This window comes from Saccostrea echinata, unplaced genomic scaffold (genome assembly GCF_033153115.1).
Source record: "Saccostrea echinata isolate AGI-Se365-2 ecotype Australia unplaced genomic scaffold, CSIRO_AGI_Sech_v1 ptg000046l, whole genome shotgun sequence".
Classification (NCBI taxonomy): Eukaryota; Metazoa; Mollusca; class Bivalvia; order Ostreida; family Ostreidae; genus Saccostrea; species Saccostrea echinata.
In genome coordinates this window covers 1,542,501-1,552,308 of record NW_026889795.1, presented here as the reverse complement: position 1 = coordinate 1,552,308, position 9,808 = coordinate 1,542,501, and the positions used below count along the sequence as shown (strand labels likewise).

Below are 9,808 nucleotides of genomic sequence, written 5' to 3'. Positions count from 1 at the left end.
TTTCTCCATGGGGAAATTATACCCATATAAATTTTTGTGGGGTTTTAAAACACATATATGACTAAAAATTACATGTGCCTCCCCCCCCCTTTTTGTTGCATGGGGTATAAAACCCCATGCAATCTTCTTTATATATATTTATTTTCATGATAATTCGAATAATTGTCATTGCCTTATTTTCAAACTTATTTTCAAAGTTATACTAATCTGAAATTGAGACACATCTGTTTTCATATTATATTCTTGAGACTTGGTTAATATAGTAAAATCATTTATTCTTTAATATACACTTTTTATTAATCTCTGCTTTTTAATTCATCAATTATTCCCCACTCCCCTCGGATCCACCACTAAAAAAACTAAACTCTTGGATCCATCACAAAATTATTTATAGCTATATAAAATATATAATTATATGTTTCTCTCCCTTTATATCCACAGTCTGAGACATGTCTGTTTTCAATTTATTTTATTGAGACCTGGTCAATATAAGAAAACCATTTATTTTTTAAAATAACAAACACTTTTTTATCTCTGTTTTTTTAATTCATAAATTATTCCCCACCCCCCTTGGATCCCCCACTCAATAAATTGGACCCTTGGATCCACACTAAATCTTTTGAAGCTATATGACTTATTCAATATATGCTTAAACTTAAAGTTATGTAGTTATATTTATTATACCTCTGTGAATTTTTTCTATATAAAAATATGACGAATAAACATGCCATTTTCTCCAAACAGCTCCTACCGTGGAATAGTTTTTGTGCTATTTGCCCATGGTGAAATAGTCATTAAACTATTCATCGGCAGCATTCTGTTTCCCTCGCTTTTCATCCTGATTGTGACGTAACACAAGTAAAAACTGCTTCGGTATAATAAAACACCTATTTACTGACTATTCGGACAATAGCAAGTTTATCGTCCCCCTCGACAGCAACTATTTCCCTCGGCTGCGCCTCGGGAAATAGGTGCTGTCTTGGGGAACGATAAACTTGCTATTGTCCTCATAGCCAGTAAATAGGTGTATAATATATATATATATATATATATATATATATATATATATATATATATATATATATATATATATATATATATATATATATATATATATATAATCCGGACTTCTTGGTTAGGGAACCCAGTTAAGCATTTATATATCGGTCTGGGACCCCGATGGATTAAGCAGACTTTTTCCGGTCTCCCTAATATTTTAACTGATCATTAAGGCAGTGTACTTTGTGGTAAGATGACTGATGTCCTGAAATAAGACTCTTTCGTAATTATTTTTTTCAATGCAATTATAATTTCTGCATTTTTTATTCGCATAGCGAGAAATAATTAAATTATTTATAACCCGGCATATATTTTCATAGGAATATATATATCTATTAAGTCGCCCAGAGAAAATGTGTAATATTAATCAAAATCCGCTATATATGAATAGTTTTAATTAATATCCCATTTAGTTTAATCATTTCCTATATTTTCTTACCCTTCATTCATTCGTGAGTTCAGTATTTAAAATTTCGAAAATTCATGGTCTACAAATGACTCATGTTTGTCTGGCAATAAGTTGCCTGGTTTCCGGTCGACCTGGAGAACCAGAAAAGAAGACGATGGCAGACGCCTCGAAGTGCTTTGGATCCTTTTTCGTAAGTATAAATCTGTTACTTACTATCATTTGCAGCTGTTTTTTTTATGTTTTATACGTCTTTTGTATATTATTTTCCCCTTTTTTATACGACGCGCTTGCATAGCGTCAATATTGACTAACAGCGAACGTCGAGGAAATTCTGAATACACATTTTTAATTTCTTTTCATTCATAATGATACATCTTTTTAAAAATCATCAAATATTTATTTTAATTAATTATTAAGTTTGTGGATGCTCATGGTTTGACGTTCGAAACATGGATATGATTGACGCATTATTTAAAGAAGCTGATAGTAAGCGCGGGGGGGGGGGGGGGTGTTCTTGTGTACGAGAATCTGAGATTTGTGTTTTGAGATACAATAACAAACGATTCTACAAAAATTAATGCAACAAAAACCACTTCCTTCCTTTTATGACACTCTTTAGTTTTGAACAATGAGTAAAATTTGGTTTAAGATTTGAACAAGACTTACAATGTCATATATTGTCAAAGACTACTTCTACAATTACATGTTCAAGAATTTAAGGTATTGCAGAGGTTTTTACTCTATTCTGCAGTTTTCAATGATGTAAACAGTTTCTGTCTATAATTTTAGATATTATAAGTAAAGATATGTTACTTTGTAGTAACAATAATTTGCAATGGCTATTAATTCATGTAATTTTCTAAGGTACTACATTTGATAATTTTTAGGTATAAATATTATTTTTTAATATTATGTCATAATCTGTTTTATCAGCATATATCATAACTATATTAATAACAATTCAAATATGAATCTGAGTCTTCAAGGTCTTTAAGTGTATAATTCCTTTTCACTGCCTATAAAGCATTAAAATAAAATTTGTTATGTTCCCCAGAAACATAATTTTAGGAGGTAAATCTATTATTCGTATTTTAAATTTAAAATCCTGGATGAATATGAAATTTCTATTACCGTAAAAAACTATTCTTAAAACAGTTTCTATATACCCCTTCCCCCTCATGTGTGCCAAAATTTAGTAAAGGTGAAATAATCATTTTTTTTTTGGTTAAATATTGCTTTTATTATACATAAAATATACATAACACAACTCACAAAACTGATTTAAAAAGGACCCAAATCCTGGGAGCTTAAAGGGGCTTTTGTCCTTTACCCACTGGGGCCACAAGGTGGCCCTCACTGGCTCAGACCCCATTATTAGCCTGTTGAACCCCCCTTTAAAAAATCCTGGGTCTACCAAAGATAATTTTGAAGTCTTTATATGAAATGATAAAATGTATTTATTAGCAAAAGAAAAAGGATATAAAACGGGGGTAGTGTACCACAACTACCCAATTTAAAAAAAGAAAAATCAATAAAATTTTAAATAGAAGATTTAAATGTCAAAAAAGCTTCAAGATAAGTATACATACATATTTTTGTTGTATGATACATGTACTTACATGTATGATAACTCTGCTAATTGGTGTATTTAATTAATAAAATTGGGTTTACTTGTACTTTTTCTTACTTATATGCCTCTTTGGGGCACACTGTACCAATTAGTGTGTTATGAAGTACTTTTATTAGTATTTTTAATTACTACTTACTTATCACAGGCACTTGTTTCAGTAATAATTTTTTTAACACATAATATAGTAATAACGCAATATTATTATACTATGGGTTAATTTTTTTTTTATTGAATCAAGTGCCTGTGTTACTTATACCTTTTGGGGGGGGGGGGGGCATATGCCACCCACAAGATTTTTCCAGGACTCAATCCTGTGCAATCCTTAAATTAAAATCATTAATAAATGAATATACATTTTGGTGGGTTCTGGTGCATCCTTGAAGTCATTTTTCACATATGAAATAAAGAAAGTCTAGCAGTGTTACTTTAAACAAATGAATTATGATCTACCCTGTTTCAAAAATGATATTTTTGAGTGTTTCTTCAGGGGAGGAGGGGGGGGGGGGCTTGTGTCCAACATTCCCCACCATTACCACTTCTCTGTTCCTACGGCCCTCTATTCTACTGTACTGCTACCCTAAGAGGGGATAATAGTCTGCTCTTGGGATAGTCAGGTTGAACTGAATTCCAGCATCACAAAGTAAAACAAAGATAAATATTTGATGTGAAATTTTATTTACAAGGAATAAATGAGAATAAATGAGAAACATGTACTTCCAGTTGTACTCAAAATAATGGGAAAAATGTGATTTATATGATTAATGAAAATTTGAAGGAGCTTAAAATTTTATTAAAAATTACTTAGAAGATATGGATTTTAGAGAAATCCGTTGAATTTAGATCGGGTTCGAAATTCTTAATGTTCTCAATATGGCGCCTAAGTAAATGCAAAGATTTGGAGAGAACCAAAAAAAAAAGGTAAGTTATTAGGAATTCATTGCTCTCATAATTTGTACCGAAGTCAATATGGAGTGGTCAGAAACTGGAAGATGGGCTAAGTTGCCAAGAACAGTGGACGTAAGAACTCACACAGCAGGGGTGTGCAATAACAAAAATTAGTTACTAGCCCGTCGGGCTAGTGGCAGTAACAAAGTTACTAGCCCGAGGTTGCCAGTCACTAGCCCATTAACTACCGAAAACAATACATGTATAAGTATAACAAAAAGGTGAAAAAAAAACATTTAAGTTGAAATAAATAAAACAAATAATGGTTTGCGCTTTTTTCTCCCTATTTTTATCGACTATGATAATCAGGGACCTATATACTAGGTCCCTGCTATAATTATTATGTCACTGAAACGACTGGCGATAGCAACACACAAAACATATAGGTTAAAACGAATTAAAGATTATGATTTTACAACAAGGTTAATTCGTACATCAATTCAGTCGCCTTAAATATATGTATACTTTCGTTTTAGATTTACCAGTGTTTACTAGCCCAACGGGCTAACGCAGTATTATTAGTTACATAGTTTTTTAGTGACAGGGTATGGGATGATACCTGGTTAGTAAATTTTATACCTGGCGAGGCGAAGCCGAGCCAGGTATGAAATTTACTAACCAGGTATCATCCTGTACCCTGTCACTACAAAACTATGTAACGAATTTACCCCACCGATAAAATATCTATGCATTGTCTGTGGTTTGTAAAATTGTTTTTCTCACTATATATATGTTTCATCACTCATACAATGCCTATTATGATGTCACGTTGTGTGACGTAATGTTGTTTTGTGAGTGTTTCGTGCTGTAATAACATACTGACAGTTTTGAAGACTTTCAGTAAACCGAGAAAAAGGTTCCATCTTTGTTACTTACATTAGTTAACTGTAACATTGTCAACAGACACTCGGCAAATCGCGTGAACTCGAGTTGTTCGAACGTTACAAAAGAACGATAACTCCGTATCGACCATGTATTGATTTTCAAGCGACTAGGTATAAGTAATACACCCCCTTTACGTGACAGACTTCAACCAATCGTAAGCCAGGATTTCATCGAAAAATCAACAGAGGTTGGGTAAAGATTTATGATCTCTAAAATTGGTAGCCCCGGGCGTCGGGCGATGGTAATTGCACACCCCTGCACACAAGACAATCGAAACAAACAAGTATGGTTAGAATAATGTCCGTCGAACTCAGTAACATGTATACATGTAACAGGAATGATGCTAAAAAAAATTTAAAAGGCATGCTCCATAAACTGATTAACTGAATGTAAAATAAATCAATTAATACCTTGCAAATGAAGAAAAACTCGAATTCATTTAGGAAAAAAAGTGTTAAATATGATATTTTCTCTAATCTGCTAACAGGGACCTATATACTAACAATATATAGGTCCCAGCTGCTAATTACAACCAAATTTTGCTATTTTTTCCAAATAGAAAAGCCCAGGCTCTTGATTTAAAGACCTAGAAAAACCCCTGTATGTTAACAGTACATGTATCACCGTTGGGTGAGCGCAGATGGTGGAATATTGGATACATATTCAGTTTTAACTTTAACCCCTTTGAAATATGTTTTGGGATGTGTAAAAATGCTGTGTTTTGATTGGGCAGAAAAATATTTACGTGTATATGATGTATACTTATGGCAACTTTCAGTTATCGTTCTTGACTTCCATTTTTGGAAATCGTCCAGACCTGATAATGTGCCAAATAGTTAATAAATATGTTGTCAGTAGTCAAGTAAAGAGGTGATATTTCTTTTTTATTAGCTAAGTTATGTAACAATGTCATTAATTTGAAATCAATTTCACAGGTATCATTTGCAATGAAGCGTAACTAACTAATCCCATCGTCTTTCTGCGCAAGATAATCATGCCACATTGTGTACACAAACTGTAATTAGTATTTTTACGTGGAATCCAATTTCAGTGTGTTAAAAACTGCAGGTTTTAACTTTTTCTGTAATGATAACCTACTACATTAGAAAATGTTCGGTAATACATTACAGCCATAAAAAGTGCTTACCACATGTTTATAGCTATGTATTGGTAGGCAGGTGTATGTTCATGACCATCGGAAAGAATTTTTATTTTTCTCACTCCTGAAATTTTTGGGATTTTTCTTTGAGGCATGGTAATGGTAAAACAACCAGTTTTGGAAAAGAAATTAGCAGTATTATAACAGCTGGCTTTGCATATAACATTTACAATTAGGGATCCCAAGGGGGGGGGGGAAGTAGGATAGTTATTCAATTCGTTTCGCCAAGCTGTCGGGGAACCACACCTGGATGCCTTAGGGCTCTCGATTGTCTATAATTAGGGCCATTCAAGGGCCCCATTCCTAATTCAAAAGAGGTACCTTTCTTCCCAATTGAATGTGTTAATTTTCCAAATAGTCATTTATCATGTTTATCCCCAAAATTAATGAAAATATGGTTGGATCTGTAATAACTAAACTTGCTATTCATATTCCTCTGTATTACAAAACAAAAATTTAGTTCATAACAAAGACCAGAAACCCAGTACAGTGGACTCTGGATATAACGAGATGCACGGGACTTATTCAGGACCCTACTTTCGTTTTGTGTACATGACTTGCATTTCGAATTTATACTTTTCTCTTTGTTGCCAGCTTACAACGACAGATTATGGTCCAATATTCATTATAACATGTGAAATTAATTAACACACACAATAATATTGAAATTGTCTAATTAAAAATTATTTATTTAAAAAAAAAATTGTTAAAGTACAAACCAGCAGAGCTACAGTCTCATCAGAGACTTCTGGTTTTGACACAAGTCATCAACATATTGACTTCATTTTCATACCATGATGTCATAAACATGCAGCAAAATGTGAAGATTTAAAGAGGCTGGGGGGTTGTGGCCATTTTTAGACTATATTGATCTCCATTAGAAGAAGAGCTCCATATGAAGATATAGAAAATGATCAAATTTTAAAACTAAAATTTTTGAAATTTTTCTTTGCCAAATGATAGTTCACAGCTTAAGATACCATATCTAAAAAATTAAGTTAAATCTGGTGGTTAATTTGTGGTTAATTTCAGGGTTCGAAATTCACTATATACAACTCGCAAAACGCGAGTTAGAATTCCCCAATTGCGAGTTAAAAATTAAGTAACTCGCAAAAACTTGCGAGTTGATTTTTTTTGCATTGAAATTGTAGCAAAATTATATAATATGACAGAACACAATGCCTTTGATTTAAATCAGTAATTTAAATAAAAGTCACACTGTAGTTGTGTTTTGTGTATTGTACAGTAGTTACTTTTTCCTTAAGTTACATGTATTTAATTTATATGCATTTAACTTTATATGAAAATTTCGAGTAGTCTTATAAAATTGCGAGTTCACTTTCTTGGTACTCGCAATTATTTGCGAGTTGTAGTTTTAAGGAGTTTCTAACCCTGAATTTGTTGACCCCCCAGCCTCCTTAAATGTAATATGTATGCCAAATTCTATTATGATCTGAATTGTGGTTATGTTACTCCTTGTATTAAACACAAAATCCTTTAACAAATATGACTGACCTCATTGCAAAAATGGTGAGAAAAAAGGGAAAATTAAATGAATTTTGAACAAAACAAAGAAGAAAGCAAAATGGTAGTTAATTAACAGGGAAATTCCAATCTTTCAGGTGATGAAAAGGTGACTACAAAGATATTTTTACTTATATAACTAAGCAAATTTACGTTTGATCTCTTGAACTCTCAGTCTCTTGATTCAGAAATCCATGATCCCTCCAAGTCAAAATGCAGTCTTGATATGCATAATCTGTTGTTATTTACTCTCAATACCTCGAAGTGTCTATGTTTTAATGTTTACATGTTTTCAAAAACCCCAGTCACATTTCCAAGAAAGACCAACGGGTGACAGTTTTTGAGGCAAAAATACCTTCTTCAGGCAACAGTCAGCTGTTCATCTGCCATTGTCTTGCCCGAATTTGACCTCTTTTTTTGTCAGCCTACCAATTTTGTGTCTGTTGGGCCATGTTATAATTTTCTCTGCATCGGTGGTCGATTCCTTCAATTGAAGCAGTCGTACAATAGTCTGTCGACCAACCTTCAATCATCATCCGAACATTGGTAGACAGTTCTTAAAGTCGTCGATGGGTCAACATTATTGGAATTGGGTTTTGTAAATGTTGGCTGATGGTAAAAATCAAACTGTGGCTTAGTGAACGATGATTGGGCGACTATTGGCCAACTTAGAATTATCTAAATTTTGAAAATTACCAGTGTTCTTAGGAATTAATGTGACTGCTCCACGTCGCTCGATACTACTGTCGGCTGATCATGTTTTTAAGCTGACGATACGACAAAAATTTGATTTGCCTGACCATCAGCTTAAATGTGACCTAGGCATAACTCTGCACACTTTACTGAACACAAACCCACAACACATGATTGCAGTCCTGCATACTTTGAGGTATTGAGAGATACCTATACTAAATGTAGAACTCTTCAGTGAGCAGTGTTTAAAGCTTCCTTTAATTCAAACAAAGGTGTGATGGGGGGGTGGGGGTGGGGGCTTGTGATTAATTCCAGATAGGTGAACTTGTTACGTGTCCTTGAGATGAAAGACTGTTGAGGGAGTGAACAAAATAGTAGTTTAGACTATATGAATCAGCCTTGATAGTTCAGTGGTTAGAACATTTGACTAGTGAAACAGGTGTCCTTAGTTCGATTCCAACCTTTTATTTTCTTTATACATTCCTTTTCTACTACAGTAGGTTACAGATTAAAAAAAAATGTATATTTATATTTTAAAAATGTGTTTGTTATGACTTATTCACATGTTAAGGAAAACATTTAGATTTTAGAGTGATTAATAATCTGTTAAGAGAAGTACTTTTGAGTTTGATTAAAATACCTGTAATTATGAAGCTTTTATTTCCCTACAGATGTCAACAATGAAAATGAAACAAACCAATCAGTGGATCGAATTAAAAGTTTTGGTAAAAGAAAACAGTTTCATATACATGCTAACAAGAAAGGACTTACATGAAGAAGTGTTGTACAACTATGAGAATGGAAGGAGGATTTGGTGTTTAATTGAGGTAATTTAAAGTGTTGATTCCTAGGGCTGTTTGTTTGATGAAATTTAACCATTAGAATATTTAGTTTTGAAGAAATTTAAAATAAAATTATGCATGCAATTCCATTCAGGTGAGTTTTTGACCAAAAGTCATCTTTTTCCTGATATTTTATCACAAAATTTTGTAAGAATTACAGTAAAACATGCTTATAACAAAGTGCCAGGGATGGAAAATTTTGCTTCATTATAAGTGTAATTCGTTTATATATCCATTAAGTTTACAATATATTTTAAAGTCACAGGGAATAAAAATCACTTTGCTCTAAGAGTCAATTCATTATAAGTGTGTTAGCTATAAGCGTGTTTTACTGCATGTAGAAAGAATGATATATAATTTCAGAATCTGGTCACCTTAAAGATTTTTTAGTTACACTGTAAAGAAATATATTCTAAAGGTGAAGGTAAAGTTGTTAATTATGTAACGCTGTACACATATCCACTTTGAGGTATCAATGGTAAAATACAATAGATTATGCACAGCGGGTCTGCATTTTGACTTTGAGGGTTTTGAGAGATTGAGAGTTAAGAGATCAAGAGAAAATTTGCTAAGTTATATAGTGAAAATATCTGTGGATCTTTTCACAAAAAATCTTACAACATATTTTTATCTTAAGTGAAAACTTATGATAAAAATCGTTT

General features: G+C 32.7%; 1 long non-coding RNA gene across 2 annotated transcripts in view; it reads left to right on the top strand.

Annotated features, from left to right (window-relative positions):
* The first annotated feature begins 1,643 nt into the window (after positions 1 to 1,643).
* LOC133202047 (uncharacterized) overlaps positions 1,644 to 9,808 on the top strand; it is a 20,977-nt gene continuing 12,812 nt past the window's right edge. Inside the window, exons 1-2 of one of the 2 annotated variants that reach the window (XR_009723177.1) lie at positions 1,644 to 1,658; positions 8,976 to 9,131. This is a non-coding gene — a long non-coding RNA (uncharacterized LOC133202047). Of the gene's footprint in view, positions 1,659 to 3,976; positions 4,017 to 8,975; positions 9,132 to 9,808 lie in introns of those variants that run through there. The other variant, XR_009723178.1, reaches the window with a different exon arrangement.